General features: G+C 37.1%; 1 protein-coding gene across 3 annotated transcripts in view; it reads left to right on the top strand.

Annotated features, from left to right (window-relative positions):
* The first annotated feature begins 2,828 nt into the window (after positions 1–2,828).
* GLI2 (GLI family zinc finger 2) overlaps positions 2,829–25,760 on the top strand; it is a 400,515-nt gene continuing 377,583 nt past the window's right edge. For 2 of the 3 annotated variants that reach the window (XM_031959942.1, XM_031959940.1), the window contains exon 1: positions 2,829–3,177. The gene's annotated coding sequence lies outside the window, so the exon portion shown is untranslated. The remainder of the gene's footprint in view (positions 3,178–25,760) is intronic. The other variant, XM_031959941.1, reaches the window with a different exon arrangement.

The following is a 25,760-nucleotide window of genomic DNA, read 5'->3' as shown; positions in this document are numbered from 1 at the left end:
TCAAACTGTTTCACTTTCACATACATCTCATTTTATCCTTATAATTTTGTAGGGAAGATATTATCTTAGTTTTATAGAGAAGAAAACAGAGGCAGGGAAAGGTGAAAATATTTGTCAAAGATCAAACATGGAATTTGAACTGAAGGTGGATTGAGCTAAAAACAGAACTTAGATTTTTTTTCTCTTACATGAGTTTTTCTTCCTTTATGCTGTGATTTGACCCATCCAAAACTTTACATACTTTTCAATATCAAACCTTTAAACTCTTAACATTAACTTTTTACTAATAGCCTAATCCCAAGAGGAAACACTTTTCCATTTTAGGAAAAGTTATATGAGGTGGCAATATTCCATTAGGAGTTGAACTTCACTAAGTATAGGAGAAAAACTGGTATCAATCCCAAATGGTGGGTTTTTTTAATGTCTTCACAAAAAACTAAGTAAAGAAAGCAAATGGGGAAAGTAATTGGAACAATCAGTCTATCTCAGTAATATTCCAACAAAGAGGAAGATGTGTATGAATAAGTACGAAACAGGTCACTGAAAAAAGAATGGGTCATAGAATGAAGGTTCTAGTTTACTTTTTCTGACTCCTTGGAGTCTGTATTCTGAAAGCTCAGAAGGAATTTGAATAAATACACTGGAAAGTGGTGAGTTTGTTCATATGTATTTTTAAAAGCTATTTCTCAAAATATGTTTTCTTCTTAATAAATACATTACCTTTATTCAGTACACACACACACACACACACACACACACACACACACACACACACCAAGAAGAACCAACAAAATATTTCTGGTTTTGTTCTAGCAAGGTCCAGAACTGAATTGTGTGTTTAAGGAAAACATATTTAGTATCTAATCATTCTAAAAATTTACAACACATTTTATCTTAGGCTCAGGGAAGCCTATTATTTCCCTCTTCTTGTGTTCTTGTGAGTTGGAGTCATTAAAAATGTTTTCCTTTTTAAATAAAATGGTTGAACGACAGACACAGAGATAGAGAGACAGAAACAGAGAAAGAGAGAAGAAATGAAATGAAACATGTAGAAATCTACTTACAAAAAACAATTGGATCATTTTTAAAAGTGTATATGAAGGGCACATTTATAGTTGAGAAAGCTGAATTTGTCAGGCTTTATTGTACTTATAATTTAAAACAACATACAACTGTAGAAAAAAAGACTAGAAGAAAAAATAGAAAGCCACCAACCAACACATTCTGAAAAGGTTTTCCAGAAGTAAGGAAATAATAGGTTTTATTTCTCTGGACCAGTTTTTTTTCTGCCGCTATTTTTGAAGTCACTGATAAACTCAACTTCATGAAATTAGAAAAGACAAGCATGAGAGGCCATGGAAAAGGTTGGTGGCATACCTGGATGGAAATGAGAATTCTTCACAGTTGCACAAACTTTTAGGCAGTTTTATGACCTGAATTTCCAAGCTGAGTATTTGCAATCTGTTTTTTAAAAATCAAACTAAAAATTGGGTGTAATGGGGATTCAATAGAACGTCAAATTACAAAGTTTGATTGAAAATGTCCCCTTCTTTTCCTGCTTGCTTCCCACTGCCATTTAAAAAATATTAATCAATCAGATTTTTCTTTTCTGTTTTTCCTCTGTTGTTGTTTTCTGATTATTTCCATCTGCTTGACATAACTGGAACTAGAGTATACTATCTTAAAAAAAGACACAAAACAAAATCTTGAAGGATTTCTCTTCACAACAGATTTCAGATGACAATATGTCAAAGATACTGATAGAGGAAGCTGGTAAATGGGGGAGGGGAGAAGAGAAAATTTAGAGACTCTCACCCCTAAAGGTGAGAATAAAACAAACTTCCAAGCACCTGTATCTTCCTTCTAGTGTCCCCTCCCTAAGGCTCTCAGGAAATCAGAAACTTAGCAAAGGTTGGGAGGGGGTTACATGACCCAGTGTTGTCCATTTCTACTTCTCCATTCCGATGTATTAAAAAAAAAAAAAATGAGTCGGGCCCATCTGGAATAGCAAATGGTGCAACTGGGGAGTGGGGGTGAGGGGAGGAGGAGAAGTAGAAGGAGAAGGATTAGATTGAAAACAGATCAGTTGGTGGATTTCTGCTCTGGAGATCATCTGACTTGAGTTAGCTACAACACCCCACCCCCCTCATTTAAAAAAAATGAGAGAACCCTTTTTCTTTTCTTCCTTCCTTCTTGCTTTCTTTTCTCTTTCCTTTTTCTTTCTTTCTTTCCTTCGTTTATTTATTTTTTTTTAACTTTTCCTCTGTGTTACACCATTCTCTTTATTTTTTTTTTTCTGTGCTTGGAAGAAAAGGCTTCTTTACTTCTCCGCTCCTCCTCCACCTCCCATCCCGGCTCTGCTGGGCCTCCTAAACTTCAGCCAGTGTATGTCTGTGCGAGGAAGTGTTGTTGTATGCGCGCATGATGTGTGTGTGTGTGTGTGTGTGTGAAAGAGAGAGAGAGAGAGCGGTCTTTATCTTAGATGTAGATGATGGATAGCAGAAGTACAGGAATGAGCCAGCAACAGCAGCAGACTTAAAAAAAAGAAAGGAAAAAAAAAAAAACCTCCCATCAATGAGATTTCGGAGAGGCGAGGGGGGTGGTTAGAAGAGGAGGAGGAGGAGAAAGAGGAGGAGGAAGACGAGGAAAAGGAGGAGGAGGGAGGAGGAAGAAGAGGAGGAGGAGGGAGTAAGAAGGAGAAGGAAGAGGAGGAGGGAGAAGAGGGCAGGAGTAGCGCGGCAGCCTCTGCGAGAAGGCGAAGGAAAGACAGTAGGATCTTCCACGCCCGCCCCCTCCCCGGTTCCCTCCTCCCCCGTCCCCCGCCCCCCGCCCCAGTGCTACCCCCGCCCTCTAGCCACCCAGCCAGCCAGCCTGCCTCGGATCGCACAGCAAAGTTGGGATGGGGGGCAGGAGCTGCAGCCCTACGCCAGAACAGACACCTGCATTATAGAGCAAACTTTTCTCTTCCTTGGTAAAGTTACATTTGCCTTTTTTCTTTCTTTAAAGAAAAAAAGAAAAGAAAAGAAAAAAAAAAAGGAGCCTTTTATTCTGTTTCCCCGGCTGTGTCCGGGCGAGGCGGAGCAGAAGAGCGCATGGAAGGGATGCTGCATTTCCCCAAAGGGTTCTCGGGGTAGACGGCCCCGGCCCTCTGAGTCCTCACTCGCTGCGCTCCTGCAGGTATAGGGCAGTAGGGGACCGGAGTAGAGAGGGAGGGGGAACGGGCAGGAAGGGACTAGAGATTGCTTGGGGAGGTGTGTGTGTGGGGGGAACTTTGTTGCGTGCTCTTTGAGGTTCCGGCGTGTTTAGGGCTAAGGTTACGCTGGGCGGCTGAGAGTTGAAAAATGGAAGGGGGAACAAGGAGTTGAAATTCTCGGACGAAGTGATGACGGGGTGGTCTGTATCCCTCTTCCTTGCGGGCCGGTTTTCTTCCCCCTTCCCCAATTGTTTTACCCCTCTTCTGAGAGATTAGAAAAACGGGGCGGGGAAGCTTTCATTTATCACTAGTCCTATTCCTTTACTCCCTTTGGAAGACACCCCCAGTTCAAGCCCTCAGCCGTTTAAACCACAAGCATTGCTATGTCCGTGTGAGGTTTTTGTCCCGGAGAAGGAGGTGGGATTGGAGGTTTGGGGAAATCTCTCTCTCTTCTCCTCCCCCTTACTTTCTAAGGTGATGAAGTCGCGGGAGGCGGGGGAGGGGGAGAGAAAAGAGGGGCCGAGAAACTTGGAACTTATGAGGCGGAGGTGGTTTGGAAGATCTGGAGCATGAGACTTGTGTATAGACTTTTCGCAGAAACTTCCAGCCCTCGGACCTTCCCCTCCTTCTCCCTGCAGTTTTCCTTGCTTTCTTTCTCTTTAAGACTGCTTTTCGTTCCCAAAGGAATCCCGTAGGAACCTGGCCACTCAGTCCCATTCCCTACTATCCTGTTCTGGCTCCCCTCACCCCCCCATCCATCCACACTTTCTTCCCTTTTGCCCCCATTCCCCTTCCACCTTTCCCACCCCCGGGAGGGGCAGTCTTTCAACAAGTATATTTGCTGAGGAATTTGAAAAATCCACTACTGCAACTTGATCTCTGTGTGATGGGGAGAGTCTTGGAGAGAGCTGGGCGCCAATCCTATTAAGGATTTAGAGAATTGAGTTTTCCCTGGACCTTGTGGCTTTAAGACAATTGTGAGGAGAGGAAAGTGTGTGTGTGTGTGTGTGTGTGTGTGTGTGTGTGTGTGTGTGTGTGTGGTTTGGGGGGGGCGTTGTAGAGCGGGGTTATGTATGGGGAGGGGAAGAAAGGGGGAGGAAGAGGAAGGGGGGGAAAGGGTGGGAAGAGAAGAAATGCGAGGAAAGCCAGCCTAACTGGGCGCCTTTTTTTTTCTTCGAGTAATTGCTGTCATTTCCTAGGAAACCTGACTTTACAGCGAAAGAGATTAGGACGAATCCCCTTACTTTCTTAACCCTACCTCTCTACCTCTAGAGGTGCAGATAGTGCTGAAACCCCAGTCAGTGTTCTTAGAACCCTAGGTTTAGGAAAGATTTTTTTTTTCTCTTTTCATAGAAACGAACACTAGCTGGAAAAGTGGAGAATGTGCATTCAGATAGTCTCTAAGGCTCCCAGAAATCATGTCTATACAATTGACCTAAATATGGCATATATTTGTACTCGCACCCATTTCCTTCCCCCTCCCTACTTTACCTAGTGTATATACATACTGCTAAAGGATATTGAAAAACCTACGCTCAGCACTGTGTAAGAGACCCCCCCCCCTTCCCCTGTTGAGTTTGTGAAGTTTTAATCCTGACAGCTTCTGATAAAGGGAACAGTTGTAAAACGTTCATATACTGTTTGCCGATGAGGCTCTTGGGGGTGTGCAAGAATTTGAAAGTAAACGTTTCCCTCGCTCGCTGCATAAAATAGTGTTTAAACAAATATTGTATTGGCATGCTCTGGGGGCTTGGTGCCAAAAAAGTAAAGTAAATAAACCGTGAAATCCAAAATATACAGCAGTGAAAGGCAGTGGAATAGGCTGATTTGTCATAAGTCTCACTGATTTGATCTGTTTGTTCTAGCTACCTAACATAAAAAGGTTTTCTTCTTCTTCCTCCCCCACCCCTCCTTTACTAGCACTAATTTACTTAGCTTTGCTGGGGGTTTCCTTTTACTCTATCCATTTTGACTGTGGACAGAATCCCTCTGTAGGCAGGGTTGGTAGCTCTGTAATTATTCCATTTGGGGAAAATGTATTATATAGCCAGAGGAAGGACTGGCGACTTGTGTTTAGGTGAAACTACACTATAGTTTTGAGAGTATGGATCTTAAGGTTTCGAAATACTGAATGATTGGATAAATTATTCTAAACCATACAAAAATTTTCCCCACCTCTTTATTTCTTTACCAATTTCTTTCTCTGTCTTTCTCTTCTTTCCTTTATCAATTTGCATAGATCAATAGGACTCTCTCTCTCTCTCTCTCTCTCTCTCTCTCTCTCTCTCTCTCTGTGTGTGTGTGTGTGTGTGTGTGTGTGTGTAATGCTATCTTCAGAGTTTTAATTTCATCCAGATACCACACATGATTTCCAAATGTTATCCATTTGGAGAATTTTAAGAACAGATTTGAGAGGGAGGGGGAATTATTTTCTCAGTGAAAAAGAGGAAATTTTCAGAAAGTTATCTAGTAATTCAGTACAATTTTTTTAAAGCATGATGTTCTCTTGGGGTCATGATTCATGCCTTGTCTGTTGTGACATGTATTCCTGCCAAAGAGATTATTCCTAAGTAAGTGGTGTTTTACCTCTACCCATTTCACATGCTTACGAGGAGCAATCAACAAATTTAGCTTTGAAATAATCAGGTTGTAGGTTACTCCTGTACTCATGGAATACATCACTTAAAAGATGGTCTTTTTTTCAAAGTAGGTCAGTGGGAAATGATTTCAAACAAGAAATTATAATTTCTTCTTCCAGAGGAAGAATTTAAAAGCAATTATCCTGAAGCTTCTAAAAAAAATTTTAAGTGAATTTAGTTTAGACATGTCTGTGCTTCTCAATCCTGAATTTTGGAACTTGTAGTTTATTTTTCATGTGAAGGATAAATTTGATACTAAAAATCCAGCTGATGTGGTTGAGACTTGAAAAATGATCTTTTTAGTCCAAGGCCATTTTAGCCTTCCTTTTTTTGGATTACACTGAACCTGAACATGCTCTCAGAGTGCAATGTTTGGTTTATCCAAACTATGCATGAAGTTGGGAGAAGTTTCATTCCAAAGTAGATTTTCTTTTTCACTGGAATGCCACCCCATTTACTTATATGTCCTTTAGTCCCATTTTGGGAAAGAGAATCCTTTTCAGGGTCCAATGGATTGAGTGAACATGAAGGGTCTGTTGGTAGTTGCTTATTGATTGGCTCTTCAGATAGTTGGTGTCTTGGGTACTGTAGCTGGGTTGTTTGCACTGCAGACTGAAAGATACACAAATACTTCATGCTTTTTGTATTCCCACAAGTGCCCTGTACACAGTGAAGTCACCCAATGCTGGATTAGTGAAACCAGTGGATTCAATGGGCAAGCAGACAAAACTGGATATTTGCCTAATAAATACCTTTCCAGTGTTTCTTCCCAGGAAAATCTCCATTCAATGGACACAAGAGATTCTCTTTAAATGGGTCTTAAAAGTTATAATACATACTTTTTAAGTGCAACTTGAACATATCCATCTGGCTTGTTAATGCTCAAAACCATAGCCTTGAAATTTTATTTAGCAAGAAATGGCAATACCTGGGTTTTCCTGGGCAAAAGTTTGTGCTTAGGTAGTACATTTATGCATCTGTGTTGCACTTTAAGGAAATGGAGCAAAAGAATTTTTGTGAAAGAAGCATAGCATGTTGATGGATTTTCTACTTGTTAAAAATAAAAGCAACTTTAGTTCAAATTACTATACTACTACATAAACAGTCTGAGTGGGGCACACTCAGACTACTGCCCTGGGGATTGATCCACAGCTCTTAGGAAACAAGCTATAGGAGGATCCTTGGGTTTTGTAGGAATTTGTTTGTTTTTTCCTTTTGATTGTTTATTGTAGACATAATATACATATATGTAATGTGGAAATTTTCCAACTAGAGAAATAATATTTTCAGATTCTAAAAAATATCTAGGCCAAAAAAATCATGAATGCATACATTTAGAACAATGATTAGAGCATGGAGAACATGCAGACACTGCTGAGAAAAATATTATGTAAATTTGAATGGAAAAAAATTTTAATTGTTTCAACAGATTTGCTTAGCTCTGGGGAATAAAGAAAAAGTGATTTGATGCAAAATATATAGATTTTTTAAAAAGCATGTAGTATACTGAGAATATTTAAAGTGGTCATTGGATCTTGTCTTTGAAAAGTGATAGTAGGTGCTCTCTTTAAGAACATATATATTAAATTTGGTAAAGTGGCGTAAATAGTATTTCCAATTACTATATTTAGAACTTAGAAAATTGCAAATAAAGAAATACTTTTTCCTAGTGTTCTTTCTTATACAAAACCATCATGAAATATTGCAAAATACTCTCACATTAAAAAAAAATCTGTCTTGGGGAGGAAGGAGAGGGAAGATAATTTTTGGAGAGTGAACAAATACTTTTGCAAGCCATTTTTGACATTTTGTTTTAATTTGAATAAGTTAATGTATTATGGGGTGTTTTTTTTTTTCCTTAAAGAAAACAAGTTACTGGGAAGTGTGTTTTAACTCTGAGTACCCGATTTCACCATTAGCATAAGAAAAAAAGTTTTAGTGCATTTACTATTGTATTGAATGAAGAGTTTCAACAGTCAGGCAAAAGAATGTGAAAGGCTGCAAAGAAATGATGGTCTATTCAGATTATTCAGCAGTCCAGAGCTCTGGTCATCTGCCTCTGAAATCTCTGATCGGGATATCACTTTTATCTTCCTGTTCCATTCTCTAGCCTTTTTCACACGTTCACTTTTGTCAAGGTTTATTGATCACGTTTTCTTCTCTGTAAATCTGTGGAAAATTTAATGAACCAAAAACAACAGTGGAATAAAAAGAACTTTTTATTCATTAGCACTAGATTGATTTTTCCCCCATTTTTCTTCAGAGGGCCCCTTACCTCCCCTGTGTGTGTATGTATGTATGTATATGTATGTATATGTGTAGAGGGAGAGAGGGAGAGTATTGTGTTATTACAGTTGTTACAGTAGTTCTTATAGTAGGCCCACTTCAATTTTGTTGGGGATGAGTGAGGAGAAGGGTAGGGAGAGTTTGAGTTCCTTTGAATGAGTACTCAGTTGACTTGGAAAGGGTTAAACGTGGTTATCTTGGTGATGGTAGCTGGAGAAACTGCTTTAAGAGATAACACCTCCTGCTGAAATGAAACTTTTTTTTACAGGTTGGTAATTAAAGACAGATCTCAATGATTACTGCCTACTAGTTTGTATTTACTATGTAAATATGTTTGGTTCGTTCTCTTCCCTCCCTCCCCCCAAATTCCCACAGGATTGATAGGTTCTGTGCTGCTACAGAGGGTCTGGTAGGGTTTTTTTTTTTTTTTTTTGACCGGGGCGAGGGAAGGGAGGGCGAGGGAGTTACAAATATTTGTGTTCCTCTAACTTACAAATAGTTTGAGTGTCTGGACCTTTCCAGGTGACACATTTAAGTATCTCCTTTTCTCTAAACTGTGCTTTAAAACCTGTAATTAAGCAAAGCTCCTGGCGTGATTAAGTTTTGCTGACATCCCTGTGTTTAGAGCAATTTACCTTTATGAAATCAGTTGAACTCTTGCTCTTTTGATGCTGGAGGCATTGTGCTTGAGTCTGGAGTGCAATTCTATTGTATATACTTAGTGCATTGCTGTCTCCTTTTTTTCTACACACACCCCCTTCCCAACCCCCACTTGGTTTTCCGTTTCAGCTTCTGGGAGGCACCCTACAGAAGTCTTGAGATTTGAGAGAGCTAGGAAGAGAAAGTCAAGGGAGAACATGTGCTAAAGAGATTTCTCCACCATCGATTGCCTTCCATAGAACATTTAATTACTTAATCGTCCGACTCAAATGCCGGTGAGCCCGTGGGTTAATAGCAAGGACGTAAAGCCTCCCGGTGCCAACATTCCTCATAATTTGCAACACATCGAGTTCCCCTCTTGTTATACGGGGACTTGCACACCCAGATTGTTTTTACAGTATACTAAACAATACGCGCATTGTTGCAGCTTTCAGAATAGGCTGCCCACCAGCAACCTTCAGCAAGTTGCAGGAATGGCTCAAACCTGTTTCATGGAAACTAAAGAATAGACAACCAGATCAAAATCTATTCAGTCTAACTTGTCTTTGTTACCTTGGTGTTGTGAAACTATGTGTAAGCGGGATTCTGAGACCCATTCAGCCTGGAATCCCGGCCTCTAAGGGGGAAAAAAAATCATAACTCAGCTACATCCCAGGCTGGAAGAGTATCTGTAAGAAACCAGGCTGCAAGACTATTAACTTTTGAAAAGGCGGGTTTTCTAACCCAGGCAATTGCTGCCTGCCGTTGGGCTGTATTCTTCTAGTCTTTCCTCCTTTCTAATGGACCTGCCCCAAGGCCCCTTCACTGAGAAGGGAATTAAATGTAAGTTTTCAAAGAGATTAAAGGAAGCATATTAAATGACAAATTTCAAGTGGGTTGGGTGAGCTGCAGCTGTGGGGCAATAGGGAACTTTTGATTGAGTCTGAAACTTTCTCTTTAAGGGACAAGTTATTAAGTTTCTTCCAGAAGACACCCACTTTTTAGCCCTCCCACCTCCCCACCTCAAAAGCACAAAAGGAAGGATTTCAGCTAAAAAAAAAAAAAAGGCATATTTTCCTCCGTTGATGTTGACCTGGAGGGTGCTATTAGGGCCCTCTCTCAGCTCCCTCAGAAAAGAAAGATCTGTTGATGACTGGGATGTTAAAAGAGCATCCGTTCAGAAGACCCAAGATAGTCCCTTTTCAGAGAGATCCTTAGCAATGCCTCTTTGTGTGGTGGACAATGCAATAAGTCAGGCCGACTTTTGAGCCACATTTATAAGGAACTGTAAGGGCCGCTGAAGTACACTTGTGTTAAGTTGAATTGATTGAAATTTAATGGCTGTTAGTGGCTATGAATGGTAATGATTTTCCAGCGTATCTTTGGCATACTTGACATTAATAACTGGAGTGTGTGTGAGTACATGCGCGTGAAGCAATAGCATTACTCATTTTTGAAGATGCCATTTCTTTGCCGCCCCCTTCCTCTTTTCCTTCTTCCTCCCCCTCAAACCTTTTTCCTTTTCCCCATAATTCAGTTGTTTAGATGATTTAAAAAAAAACAACAAAAACCTTTCACCACTGAACACGTACATCATGTCAACATAATTTTAAGCCCATGATTTTTTTCTCAATTCCTATATAAATCAGCCTCTAATATAGTGAATGTGATGAATTTGTTTTAGCTGCCATCATGAATTAATGTTATGCAAATAGAAGCTTTGCAGGTGCAATGATTTACTTAATAATTTCAAGTTTCTAATATTTAAGCTCATTCATTATGTTAGGAGTTAAAAAAAAAAAGTCTATATTTTTAAGCCTGGAATGGGAGATTGGTGTGCTTGTGTTTGCTGTGTAAGCAAACCTTGATGCCTACAAAACAGTTCATAGGACTCTGAGGGCTTCATCTATTTCTCCCATCTTTCTGGCTATCTTCTATTACCTCTCAGCTTCCCTTTGGTTGCCAGACACCCTCAGATGCTAACAGGGATCATCACATACTTACTTTTGCAGTGGAAGTATTAGAGGAGGGTGGAGAATTTGAATATCTATTATTTAGATGATTTGAGAGGGGTATTTGGAGGCACAGATTATGAATAGGTTCAAGAAAAGTTTGGATAAATTCATGGATGAATAACTATGATGAATGGTTTATTAAAGATCCATGATGAATAGAGATAGTAAATGCTTATTCATTCATTCATTCATTCATTCATGGAAACTTGGGAAACATCCCTGACCTTTGAGGATGAAATCAAGGACAACAATTTTCCCTCTAACTAGCTATGGGATCTTACTTCACTACTCCATGCCTCAATTTTCTCATCTGTGAAATGGAAAGTTGGACCATCTCCTAAGCTCATATGCTCTGTTAAAACATTCTTTGGTATCATTGTCAGAGGTAATAAGACATCTCAATCCAGTGCTCCAATTTTTATGTTCATTCTTTCCTTTTTCCTTGGCTTCTACTTTGATGGCAAGTATAGTGAAAGCTTATTACTAGAACACTACCTGTCCCCCTTTCTCTCCTCCCAGGACTTATACTAGCCAGATAAGTGAAGCAATGTAACTTTCACAAACTAATTGGAAAGTCTTAGGAGAGATTTAAGGAACATGTTTAAAAACCGGTATGGACTGAAGGTCTTCACTGTGTGATTGTGTTTTTAGACGACTTCCCAAAGGCTAAGGACAATCGAGGGGGAAGGCTGACACATAAATAAGTCTTGCATCTCAGAAGATAAGAATGGATTTTGACTTTATTTCTCAAAAAATTGAGGTCACAGCGGTCTGATGAGAGGTTGAAGGCACATCAGTCAAATTTTTCCAACAAATAGATGTGAGTTGCTCTTGTTTGATACATTGTGTGTGTCCAGTCAGTGACAGTATATTTAGGTTTGGCAATTACTGGCTCCAGGGGTCAAGGTGTGGTTAAATGTCTGTTCTTCACTGACCAAATGTTATGTATGGATCCTATTATTAAAATAGGGCAGGAGTGGGGAGAAATCCAAGCTAATATTATTAATACAATCCAAAATTTTCAAATGCAAGAATCAACAATTGAATTATTAAAGATTAAACATCACAGTTTTAATTTAACTCTAGAAAACCATGTTAGCTCACTCTTCATGCTTTTCAGTGTGCTTATACTAGAAATAAATCAACCCAAGTCATTAGGACCCTCAGTGAAATGAGATGTATTTATTTACTTACTACTATAATACACTTTTAGGAGAAAATGATAAGAATGAGAAAATACATTCAAAATTAGGAAGTTAATTCTTCAGCATCATCCCCATCCCTCACAACTCAATATCCCATACATACTTTCCCAAGCAACATTAAAACTTTCAGATATATTTAGTCCAGTATCTTATAGCTTCTGCTTCCACACAAACAGTTGAGGACAGTGAGAATTATTATTTAAAATAGTGGCTTAGGTGAGCTGTATTGGAGGGAAAAAGGCTAATCATATTCATTAATATGATTAATGACGGAAAATAGCCTTTAAAGATCTTTAAAAACTTACCAGTTACAAAGACTGAAACAAATAGAAATTTGGGGTTAGTTTTTGGGTATCCAGAATTTTCAATTAACCAATTCCATGAGTATTGTTTTATCCAGGTTTGATTGTTGTCAGTTTTTTTTTTCTATAAATACATGGATGGAGGGAAGGAGGGAGAGATGAATGGAGGATTGGATGGATGGATGGACAGATGGATATAGGGCAGCTAATGGTGCAGGTGGGGAAGTTGATAGAGCCCTAGGTCTGGAATCAGGAAGACTCATTTTCCTGAGTCAAATTTGGCCTCAGACACTTAGTAGCTGTGTGAGCCTGGGCCTGTCCTTTCATCCTGTTTGCCTTGGTTTCCTCATCTGCAAAATGAGCTGGAGTAGGAGCTACTCCAATATCTGCCAAGAAAACTCCAAATGGGGTCTAAAAGGAGTTGGAAATGACTGAAGACCAACAATAGATGAATGGATAGATACACATATTTAGACATATATGAATATATGAATGCATTTGCATCATATAATCACATATAAACAATCCATATATATATATTTGTATACATATTCATAACAAATATGTATATAGAGAGACACATATTGTCTATTCTACATATATGTGTGCTTCACTAGCAATTGCACACTTTCACATGTCACATTGCTTAGAATAGGTGTAAATTTGAACATGTAAACGTATCTTGGTCTTCCACACTTAAAGTATATCTATACAATGTTTATATAATACAGTATATATATATATTATATGGTAAATTTAAAGAATAATCTCTGAGTTGACATTTTATTGGCTGTCAGATTGCTTCTAAACCAATGAGTACTGCCTCCTTCAGATGTTGCTAGGAAAAAAGCAATAAGTAAGTTAATTAAATAAGTAAGTAGTGAAGAAAAGATTAAAAAGAAGGCTGTTAAAAAGCTGGGGGGGGGGGGGAGAGTGGGGAAGAAAAAATGTAAACATATTCCCTAGAAAGTCCCACTTTCATATGGAATTAGAGGTAGGCATAGTTTTGGGATGGGAAGGTAAGAGAAGGGACTGAGGTCTACATGAAACAGTTAAGAAATATTAGAAAAAATAGACACAACACAGATAAATTACACATCCATATAAATACATATCTACACACACACACACACAAATATACAGTTTGTTTCCTTTCTCTCCCTTTTTTCCTTTTTATCCTTTATTTTCTTCCCTTCTTTTAATTTATCTTTTTGCTTACATTTACACATATTCTGCCTCATTCATATTGACACAGATATCAAGCCACAGATAGTTATGTTCATGTATGGGCTCACTTTATGCACTCATTTAACTACCATGACTACAAGGCAAACATACATGTATTCTCATGGGTATACAAATACAGATACACTTGTACAATTTCGAATATATATAACAAAATACCACATAGATACTCAATACATTCAAATAATCAAATACATTGAACAGTGACAGGCAAAGGAACACCTGAATTCAAATATGACAGCATTTAGTAGCTGTTTGACTATGTCATATGTTTGTCTCAGATTTTTAACTGGAAAATAAGGATAATAACAGTACAACATCTATCAAGAATTGCATTGAAGACGGGGTGCTTATTACCTTCTATTTCCTTCCTTCTTTCTATGCCTCATCTTCTCAACAAACAGAGCTCACTGAAACTAGAGATTTTATCTCCAGAACTTTTACTCTAGGGCTCTATTGTCTTGAATGGGGTCTAACTTATCTAGCCTACTATACTGAAATAGTAGAAACATTGAATGTGTCAATTACTCTATTTTATTTACTATTTCAGACACCTCACTAGTCTGGAAGCCTTCACATCAAAGCTCTGATGCTTATGCACCATTCCCCTAAGTGTATTGTCTCCCCTATTTTGAATATAAACTCTCTGAATTAGAGACTGATTTTGCTTTTGCCTTGAACTTTAATATTATATTTGGCATGTTGTAAGGTTTAATAATTATAATGATAGGAACATTTTAAGGTCGGCAATATTCTGTACATGTATTGTCTCATTGGATTCGTCTCATTGGATTCTTATAAAATCCTATGAGATCAGTGCTATTATAATTTTACAGATGAGAAAATAGAAGCTGAACAAGGTTGCCAGTGACTTGCTCAAGGTCACATAGATAATAAGTGACTAAGGAAATATTTGAATGCAAACCCTCCAGACTGCTCTGACTCACTGCACTACCTAATTGTCTATAATTTATCTAATAAGTGCTTTTTCATTTATTCATTTATGCATATCTAGATCTGTCCCAGTCCCCAAGACAAGAGCACATTACACAAGAAAACAGAAGGTATGATCATAAAGTAATGAGACTCAGGTGAAACACTGATTAAACTTTAGCTTCCTAATTTCATGGCTACAACTACAACACATCTTAAAGAGGAGAAAGGGAGTTTAATGCTTTCTCCCAAATACTGCTTCTTTCTAATTCCACTTGAAAGTTAGAAGTTAGTTTTGAATGTTGGCTCTGCCTCTTATTGGCTATATGACTTTAGATAAATATTTGAACTCTGAATTTCAGTTTCCTGATCTGTAAAAATGGGTATAAGTATTTGCTACATTTAATTCCAAAAGATCAAATGAAATAACTACATTAAGTATTATAATCAGAAACATGAAATATGTAAATATGAGTTATTCAGATTTGGTTCAGAGGAGATTCTGTTTTAGTTTTATTTGTGTATGTGTGTATACATATATGTATACATGTGTGTGTGCATACATATATGCATATATATTCAAATATACAGTTTGGTTCAAATTATACCAAAATGGTTTTTGAACCATGAATTTGTTTTAAAATTCATGGAATATAGTCTTGCATCATCAAGTAATATAAGTATTTTTAGAAAGTGAATAATTAAAGTGAAAGTGAATAACAAAAGTCTATGTTCTTTTAAAAAAAAACTTAGTCTATTTTTTCTTTAAGGATTTTGTGGAAATCTTTCCAAAATGCATTAGAAACTTTCCTGTCTTTGAAAACAGAAAAACTAATCTTATTCAACTTTTTTCCTTGATGAATCAGGACAGGGGAAGGAGTGGAAAGAGCCCTTGACATATCTAGAAAAGCTATATTCAGACTCTGCCTTTCTGTTTAGTGCCTGTGTGACTGTGGGCAAATCACTTAGTTCCTCCTTCACAGAGTTGTTGAAGTGGGGAAGTATTTTGAAAATCTTAAAACCTATGTCAATTATTATTGAGAACAATTGTTGTAATTTCATATAATGCAGCAATGCCCTCAGATGTAGACGGGATAGATGACTTACATTCATTAGCCCTAAAAACTGCTGTTGTTTTTTTTTTTTTTTTTAGTTGACATTTTTTTTTTGCCTCCTCGTTCTCAGATGTCATTTCTTGCTGTTGTCACTGAAGTAGCCTTCACTACTATTTCACTCTTGTTGACTGCTCTATCCTAGGTCAGACGGCAGTTTGCCAGAGGAAAGCAGATAACAAGCTTGTTAAATCAGTACCTTCATTTTACATGGAATACAAAATCACTAGACTCTCTCATGAGTATCCAAGAATGACATTTTCTATGTAGTAAAGTGCATTGGCTTTTGACACCCATTTTCTTTGTTGATAAGGAGTAATTTTTGATTCTTTGAAGCATATATCTATGTTCTAGATAAATGAAGTTCTAGAAATCTGGTTATCATTGATTTAGTTCAGGTTTCAGAAAATTAGCATAATTCATTTAGAATTTTGCTTTATAGTATGGTTTTCCTAGAGTAGGTTCAGAAGATCATTAACTCAGAACTGAAAAAGGGAAATAACTTGGCAACAATCATATAGCTATTATGTGTCAGAATCAGAATTAGAATCTGTGTCCTCATTACAAATTCAAAGCTTTTTTTTTTTAAGAGAAAACTCTACAAATGAGACTCAAGAAGCTGTAGAGTGTGAAGAGGATGAAGCTTCATTCTCTATTTAAGAAGGGATAGAGTTTACCTACCAATGTTGCTGACTGCTAGCTCTTGCCCATTAAATGGGAGATTTTTAAAAAATGTATTACTTTTATTTTTGCTTTTAATTTATTATTGCTTTTATTTAAAAAACACCAATAGAGAATTCACTCCCCCCCCCACTCCTCATGATTACAAGACTTTTATGTTTAAAAACATAGGATATGAGGGCTGTAGATATTGAAAGTAAGAATCACCCCCATATTCTCTTTTAAAAAAGTTTGTTGCTGCCTTCTGTTTTACACTTCAAACATTCTTCAGTATGCCTCTTGCTCCCCTTCCTTATATCCTCTCCCACTGAATTTTAAAAAACATGGAAAAGTAATTAAAACCAATGGATAAAACAATCATATCTGATAGCATTTGTAATATTGTACACCCATAGCCCTGTCCTTCTTTAATAAGAATAATAATTATATGTAACATATAAAACTAATATTATATACAATATAATAATAATGATAGCTAGCACTTACAGAGTGCTTTAAGATTTATGAAGCACTTCACAAAATAATTCCATTTTATCCTTACAAAAACCTGATGAAGATAGATCCTATTATTATCATTCTTTTTTTTTTTTTTTAACAGATGAGGACTTTCCCAGGGTCACACAGCTACTTAGTGTCTGAGCCTGGATTTGAACTCAAGTACTCCTAACTCTGAGTTCAGAGTTCTATTCACTGTGCCATAAAAAGAGGAAAGTGCATTTCCTTATCTATTCTCCAGCACTCAACCTTACCCTCTGAGGAAGGTTCTCCAGATAAGCCATTTCACCCCTAGAGTAAGCTCTCATTTGGCATCTCTCTTTAGGTACTTTGTGCTCTGGACAATTTCCAATATGGCACATAACCAAGTCCATTTTCAGTGCAATTCATACAATCTGGAACTCACTATTCATGCTTTTGTCTTCCTAAATAACATCACCACAAAAGATTTTGAAGCTGGGTACATGTGTCCTGACTTGTTAAAGGATGGTAGAACTGAGATAGGAAAATAAGGATCTGTTTCCTCATCTGAAATAGGAGCAATGGACTCACAAGTCCCTTCTAGCTTTTGGAAATCAATGATATTCTTAGACTTGATGTAAACGGGTATATTATGTATCTCAATCTTCTATCGACTATAGCTCAATAGAACAATGAAAATTAGTGCCCATAATTATGAGTCTGAGGCCCTTGCTTTCAAAGTCCTTTTGAATTTTCAAAGGAAACCTATTCTGTTTAATATTTAGCATCCCTGCTGAATTCTATTCTACTCTGAATCATCTCTGATTTTATTAGCCTGGATTTTCTTATCACTACTGTAGATCATGACCCCTCAAAGACTTAGGAAGTCTTTCAGAACTGTTGTGGCTGAAAGATTTATTCCTATATGATCAAATAAGATCATATTTGTGAAGTGTTTAGCACAGTCCTTGGTCATAGTAGGCATTTCATAAATGTTTGTTTCCTCCTCCCTCTCTTCACTCAGTTTGAAAATCTCTCTAGAGTTAACTAAACTGATGCTTAAACAGTCTGTCTCTAGAAACAGTCTGTGCTCAAAGCATTTCTAGCTCAGCATGTAATTGTGCACCATCAGATAACAGAATATATATTTAGTGCTAGAAGGGATCTCTCATTTTCCATATGTGGAAATTGAGCCCTAAAGATGTTAAACACCTCACTCAGGATCATAATTTAAGTAAAGGTCAAAGATAGGATTTTAAGCCAGGTCTTCCTATGTAACTCATTCCACTGTGTCACCATAGTGTGGTGAGAGAACAAAGTAGGACTTAGTAGAATCTCTATAAAAACTCATAATCCATTTCTGTTGTCTATGACAGTTCTTACAGAGTTAGAATGTTCCATTTCCTCACCATTCTGGATAATGGAAAGTGTAGTACATTCTTCCAAGAACAAGAGTTTGGGTTTATCTCAGCTTCATAGTGGTATGGACTGGTCATGTATCCAGAAATCATGTGGAGTTGGTTGATTGGAGTAAGACATGACGTCACATCCTATTTCAGATAATTAGCTATGCGATTGGCTAAGTCACTTAAATTCTCTATGTTTTTCTTTATTCATCTATAAAATTAACAAGTTGGACTTGATGGCTTTCTGAGGTCCTTTCCAGATTTAAATCTACAACCTTTCTACAAATTCACCCACACAGAAATAGTATGCAAAAGTTAAGGCAAAAATAGATCTTCTCCACCAAAGTCAGCTTTTGTTTATGTGGGTTATGGCTTTGAATATTTTCCATTTAAAAATTTAATGTGATAACACATTTTAAAATATGTATTTATTAATTAATGTGGGTTAACAAGAATACCAGATAAATAAGAGAATAGATGTGTATCCATAGAATGGATTTGAAGGAATTTGTTGGCTTCAGTTGTTCAGGGTGAATAGAAGGAGCCTTGCATGAGGATTGGAGGACCGGTCATCTACACACAGAATCACCAAAGATGGAAGAGAAAATTGTGATAATTAAGTTAAACTGCTGTATCTTAGATAAGGAAACTGAGACCTAGAGACCTTGGATTCTAAATCAATGTTCTTTGCATTGGACTAAGCTGCTGTGGTTCCTGATCTTCCATTAATTCACTCTATGGTTTTAGATGAGTTAATTCATCTTTTTGGTGCCTTAATTTCCTTACCTATCAATTGGGGATCTTAATTTCTATCTGGTCCACAGGGATGTTTTGAGGATTAGATGACATAATAGTTTTGAAAGTACTGTGGAAAAAATTAAAAGCACCATTCAAAGGTAAAATATTTTTTTCCCTCTACTCAGAGGTCAGTAGTCTAAAGCCTCTTGGGCTTTTCCTTGCTACACCCACTACCTTTAATGTATTAACCAAATGATATTGCTCCCAGGCATAGGGGATAGTTCATGGTGGGGAGCGGGGTAATACTTATCCTCTGAGAGACAGCAGACCTGTAACTTTGCTTCCCATTAAAATGCCAGAGCATCATTGTAGAAGTTCATGCAAAGTTCAGTGTTTACTGGTGCCATTTGCTATTGTAGGACTAGGGTTTTAATAGCAGCCCTTCCTGTTTTTAGCTAGTTAGCTTGGAATCACTGAATCAGTCTCAATTCCTTGTAGTATGTTTCTGGATGTTGTGTTTTATCAATAACTGGAAGCCAGGCTTTTAGTTTCCTGAGATAAAAATTTAGATTTTCATCCTCTTCATTTCTCCTCCCTCCCCCTCTCTGTCTCTGTCTCTGTCTGTCTGTCTGTCTCTGTGTATGTGTGTGTGTCTTTCTCTCTATGTGTGTCTGTCTCTTTGTTTCTCTGAAAAAGATTTGGGGATTCTTGGCCTTTAAATGATTTTTAAGGTATCTTTTAGCTTTCTAAATTTATGACTAATTTTACTAGAGTTAAAAAAACATACACTATGTGCCAACCAATCTCCAAGCATTTATTAAAAGAAATTTTTGTGTCAGACACTGTGGTGGGTTCTTAAGACAAAAATGAAAACATCTAGACTAGGAATGTGATGATGAAAAATGACTCATTTCCTGCCTGAAATCCAATATGGAGGATATCATCTTCCCTTGTGGATCTCTTATAGTAGTTTGTTCAACTCTGAAATGCAAATTGTTGAGTGTTACTATTATCTGAAGTTTTCTTTACAGGCAGTAGTGTATAATGTAATAGTTCTTAACCTTTTTTTGACCTCATCATCTCTTTACACTCTTAAAAATTATCTAGGATTCCAAAGAGCTTTTGTTTATGTGGATTATGGCTATGAATGTTTGCCATATTAGAAATTAAAAGTGATAACATTTTAAAATACATATTTATTAATTAATTCAAAGATAATAGCAATAAACCCATTACTTGTCAGTGAGAATAACTTTTTTATGAAAAATAACTATTTTCTATAACAAATTTAGTGAGAAGAATGGCATTGTTTTACAAATTTTTGCAAATCTCTTTATTGTCTGGTTTAAAAGAAGTTGACTGAATTCTTTTTATGCTTCTGGATTGAATATGTTTCTATGTATTGTTTTGGTTAAAGTATGTGAAGAAAATCTGACCTCACATAGATATGTAGTTGGGAAAGGGAGGAGTATTTTAATTGGCAAATAATGTCTTTGTATTTAAATGAAAATAATCTTGACCTCATGGACTTTTAAAAGAGTTTTGGGCTGAGCTCACTTTGAGAACAGCTGGTATAATAGTTAGCATGTTAAAGTTGGAGCCAGGGAAGCCTAATTCATATCCTGCTTCTGATATTTAGATAATCTGTGTGACCCTAGACAAGTCAGAGTCTCAGTTTCCTTCTCTGTAAATGGTGATAATACTACCTTTCTTGCTAGGTTAGTTTGATGTTAAATGTTATGTTTATAAAAGCTTTTCAAACTTTAAAGTGCTATATCAGTGTCAGTTATTATGGATCATATTCCCTTGTAATTGACATGAGGGTAGAATTTAGATAAAATAGCATATTGATTAAACTTTGTCCCCCAAACCCTAGCACAGTGTACCACATATGATAGATCTCAATAAATAAATAAATACAGGGTCCCAAAAGTTTTACTGCAGTATAAACTTTAATAAGTTCAAAAGTATAAATGCAACAAACTTTAAAAATCATTTGAAATTTTAATTATTTAAATTTCTTGCAGTTATTTAGGGTTTTTATTCTGTGACACTTTCTGGGTGACCTTTTCTTAGATCTATAGGTTGCTCGAGGGGGTCTTCATTTATCCACTTCAGTCTCTTGGTCAAACTTTATTAATTTATTGTGGGATCATATCAGAACAGTTGTGTATTCTTCTAAACCTTATTCTTTGGATGATCTGAAGACCAGCATTACAAATGTTGTTCTTTCAGTCACTGAACAACAATTCATGAAGTTATAAAGTTCAAAGCTGACTAGGATGATGGATTTTAAAGACAGTGCTTATGTTAAATCTTAGTAAGAAATATTTTAACCTCTTAACATTTTACATCATTAACTTTTTGATTTTCTAAAGTTTGTAGCAATTATGTCTTTCAGTTATTAAAGCATAGATCTGCACTAAGTCTTTTGGGACAATGTGTTGAATGAAAACAGGCCATACCAATAAATAAATGTTACACAGAACAAGTAGGATATAAATGAGAGGGAAATACCAAAAGATAATCTCTAAGGTATTAGGAAAAAGAAGAGATCATTCCTTCATCAGAAGGATCCCATCAGGGGATGCTTAAGGAAAACCCAATAAAGCTATAATCCTTGAATAGAATCTTGAAAGAAGAAAGGAATTTCAATAAACAGAAAAGGAGGGATTATCTGCACCAATATCCAGAGATGGTAGAGTGTGGAATGAGGCTGGGAGACAGTTATTTGACTGGAATGTAAGATGTATGCCTAATATATAACAGGTACTTAATAAATGCTTATTGATCCATCCATTGATTATTAAAATAATGGGTCACAGATTAGAATCAGGTATAGAACCTTAGGTCACAAATTTAGAAATTTACCTTAGACCAATGGAATTTAATCTTGGAAAGGCGACGTATAGATATTTTTAATTTGGCAATTTATTAAGTGACTACTGCATGCAAGTACTACATTTGGCATTCAGGATCAAAGGATAGTAATCTAACCTATGATTTCCTTGCTTTAGGAAACTTGAATATGAGGAAATGCTGTACCAATGCAGGTCTAGTTGCCTGGGGCCCAAGAAAGTTAAATGCCTCGCCCAGGATTACACAGCTAGCATTTGTCAGACAGAACACTTAAAGCAGGTCTTGCTGACTCCAAGGCTTTATACACCATGACAGATATGCGGACAAAAGGAAAGCAGACCCTGACCTCAGAGCTTACATTCAAAGGGGGAGGGTAAAATGTGTATATACATAAGCAGTTTTAAAACATTAATTAGAATGGCATAATCAGAATAAACTTTGGGAATATGAATTTAACAGCATGTAGTAAGAGAGTTTGGAATGGGGAAAACAATGGCAACATAGAAATCCATTAGAAGGCTATTGCTTTAATTCAAGCTGGAGATAATGAGGGTCAGAATTAGAGTAGTGGCAGTGGGAATGGTATAGAATAATGACCATGGGAGATATGGGGAAATTACATTGCAAAGATTTTATGTCTCTGGCAAGATACCTAACTATAGGCATCTACCTCATGTGAATAAAATGAATAAGAAGTTATTAATATTTTTTATTGAAAGAGAGATTTTAGAATAAGAAGGTGGGGAAGGGTTAAATTTTTCTCACTTTATTTTTCATATTATATACACATATATAGATATGTATAGAGCACAAGGTATGAGGTCAAAAAGATCTGAATTCAAATCTAGCCTCAGATACCTAGTAGCTGACATCCTCTTCCCTATCCCCTCCCTCCCCCCTGGAAGTCACTTAAGGTCTATTTGCCTCAGTTCCTCATCTGTAAAATGGAGATACACTGGAGAAGGAAATGGCAAGCCACTGCAGTATCTTTGCCAAGAAAACTCCATGGGTAACAAAGAGTCGGAGAAGAATAAACAACTGAACAACAAATGTGTACATGTATGCATGTGTGTGTGTGTAATACATCTATATATACACACACATATAACTCATACATATACATAGAGTATATGTATATATATATATGTATATATACACATACATACACATAGAATATATACCTAGGTACATAAATACACACACACACACACACATATATATATAGGGAAAGAGAGAGAGAGCATGCAATAAGTTGCATATTAGAGGGTGGAGGAGTTGAGAACATAGCCTGTGATTTATTGAATTCAAAGGATGGAGTAGCAAGGTACTAAGCTTTTTCTCTCCCCATCCTCATTTCCCACAGGGAAAAGCTGCTTAATTTATTAGTCTTGAAATAGCTTTGATTGTCTACCCAAGGGCATGTGGAATTCTGTGTACTGTTAGAGATGAAAATTTTACTACCTCCTACACTGCATGCTAAGTCAATACAGATAAGACTGGCATCAAGATGGGAGTTTTCTACTTCACCCTGCTGGAGGCTGTGGTTATGTTTTTCCTTTCAGTCTCTTTCTGGCCAAGTTAACAGTCAACAGGTAGAAGTACTGATCAAGATTTTAAGTCCCAATTTTAGATCATAATATCATAGCCCTTAGAATCCAAAAGTATTTTAAATGTCACCTAGTCCAGAGTTTTCATTTTATAAATAAGGAAAATGATATCTATTTTGCCTAATGCCATATAGTCAGAATTTGAACTCAGGTCTCTGTCTCTAAATGCAGACCTCTTTGTACTATAGCACATTGTTTATGGAATATTTTAATTGGCAAATAAGACTCTCCATTATCTGGTTCTAACGTTATTTCATATTTTTGTCCCTTGATAATCAATTAATCAATCAATAAGCATTTATTATGTACCTGCTATTTGTTAAGAACACATCCTACATTTCAGTCAAAGTCACCACTAATTAACTATTCCCTGCTATCATTCCATACTCTGCCATCTTTGGATATTGATTTAGACTATTTCCTCCATCTCTGCTTGTTGATATCCTTTTCTTCCTTCAAGTTTCTATTTAACTGTTATATCTTCTACTGTGTTTTCCTTAAGCCTCCCCTGAAGAAAAGTGATCTCCTTCTCTTCATCCTATTTCCTTGGAGATTCTCTGTAGTAATCTTCTCTTAATTCCTATCCCATTCTGTTTTGCGTTATTTAAGAATATGGCATGCCTTCATTCATTCATTCACATACAAAATGTCCTAAAAGTGTTAGTACACCTTTATGCTTTAATAGCTTCAAAATATAAATGATTAGCTTGGGGGAATTGTAGGAAGTAAGGGTAGTAGACATGTGGCATGTAAATCCCATTTTCACCCCCTAATTCTTGGTTCTAAACTCCCAAGAAAAAATTCACACACTATTCCTACCTTTCAAATTTTTTCTTTCCCACTTTTTGTGCTCACTCCTACAAAGCCTCTGCTTATAGCAGCCCTTTTATGATAGGTATCTTCTCAATCAGCAGGTGATAGGCATCAGTCTTTATTGGTAGGGGCACTCCATTCTTTCCCAAAATACAAAGGCCATGCATCTAATTGCCTTATTAATAAGGGAATCTGGGCCCATGCCTTAGATGCCAGTCTTTTTCATTTGCTGCCTTCCATGCAACACTGTGTCCCTAAAGACACTGGCCTAGGTTAAATTAAAATAGAGAAATTTAGCTGGGATGGGCATAAAAGCTGATGAGAACAAAGGCTTGTTTGGGACATAGGAAAGAGATTCATATTCCTTGTTGGTCTCTACCCCCTTTCCTTCCTTATGTCCCCTAAATAGTGTGTGGGTTTAGAGTTCACATGCTTGTAATGATTTCAGAAATGAAAAACAGAGCCTTTGCACTACTGCCAGACCACAGGCTCCTAATAAGCGAGACTCAAAGACGGGCCTCCCAGGCCCTGGAACAGCCCAAACATGTACCATGTGGTGCCCTTCAGCCACCGATCCCCTCCCTACAGATCTAGCATCTCCTGCTCAACCAATCAGCCCATTAGCTTTAATGAAATCAACTTATTTTATTTGGCTTCTATGACATGGCAGGTTAGAGGTGATGGATACTGTGTTGGGCCCATAGCCAATCTCTTGATCCATCACTGTGCTGTGTTCCTGTTTTGGAGGGGATTCTTGCTTGTCTTTCCTGGAGATAACCTTTATGCAGGGTCCCAACTCCCTCATCTCAGTGTTTCCCCATTCATATGAGTGAAAGGACAGCAGAATCTCCAGTGGCCTTTGACTCCTAATTGAGGAATATCCTTGACTTTAGAGGAAGGGTGGCATAGTACGGTTGAATCTTTGGTGTTTTTAGATTGGTTTCCAGTTAGCACATAATACTGAGTTTCTTCTTTGTGTCCACTGCTATAATGTGGAGGATATATTTAGCTTTGGAAAGAGCATTGGTTCTTAAATTAGCAGACTTGGGTTCCAATCTCATCTTTAACACTTAACATCTGTACTGTCTTGGGATGGTTATTGAATTTCCCTGGCTTTCAGTTTGCTTATCAAGAAAATTAATTGATTGGACTAGATGGTCACTAAAGTCTCTTTCAGCTCCATGGTATTTGATTGTATCATTGGAAGAATATAACATGATTAATGAATAAATATTAAGTAACTACTACATACTAAACTCTGCTCATCATTGGGAGTACAAAGACAAACTGCATAAAGCCCTGGTTTGAGAAAGATCTGAGTTAGTTGGTCTAGGTGAAAACTTGTTAACTATATCACATAGGGGCTCTGAATAAGAAGAATTTAGGTACAGGTTGGACTATATATGGTTTCTGATTCTGGAGTAATGTGATTCCATGATTTTAGTGGATTTTAGGTGTAGTGGACATCCAGGCAAGAGGGTAGATCTGTATGTTTGAGTAGTTGGAGAAAGCTTCAAAGGATATGTGTGGGAGCCCAGAAAATTAAGTTATACCTTGGAGCAGTGGTGTCAAATTCAAAGAATTATAGGGGCTACTAAACTGAAAATAAGGATCCCTGTAGGCCACATATT

The sequence above is a fragment of the Sarcophilus harrisii genome, chromosome 3 (assembly GCF_902635505.1).
Source record: "Sarcophilus harrisii chromosome 3, mSarHar1.11, whole genome shotgun sequence".
Classification (NCBI taxonomy): Eukaryota; Metazoa; Chordata; class Mammalia; order Dasyuromorphia; family Dasyuridae; genus Sarcophilus; species Sarcophilus harrisii.
Note: the sequence above shows the minus strand (reverse complement) of the source record. Positions and strands in the feature narration are given on the sequence as shown.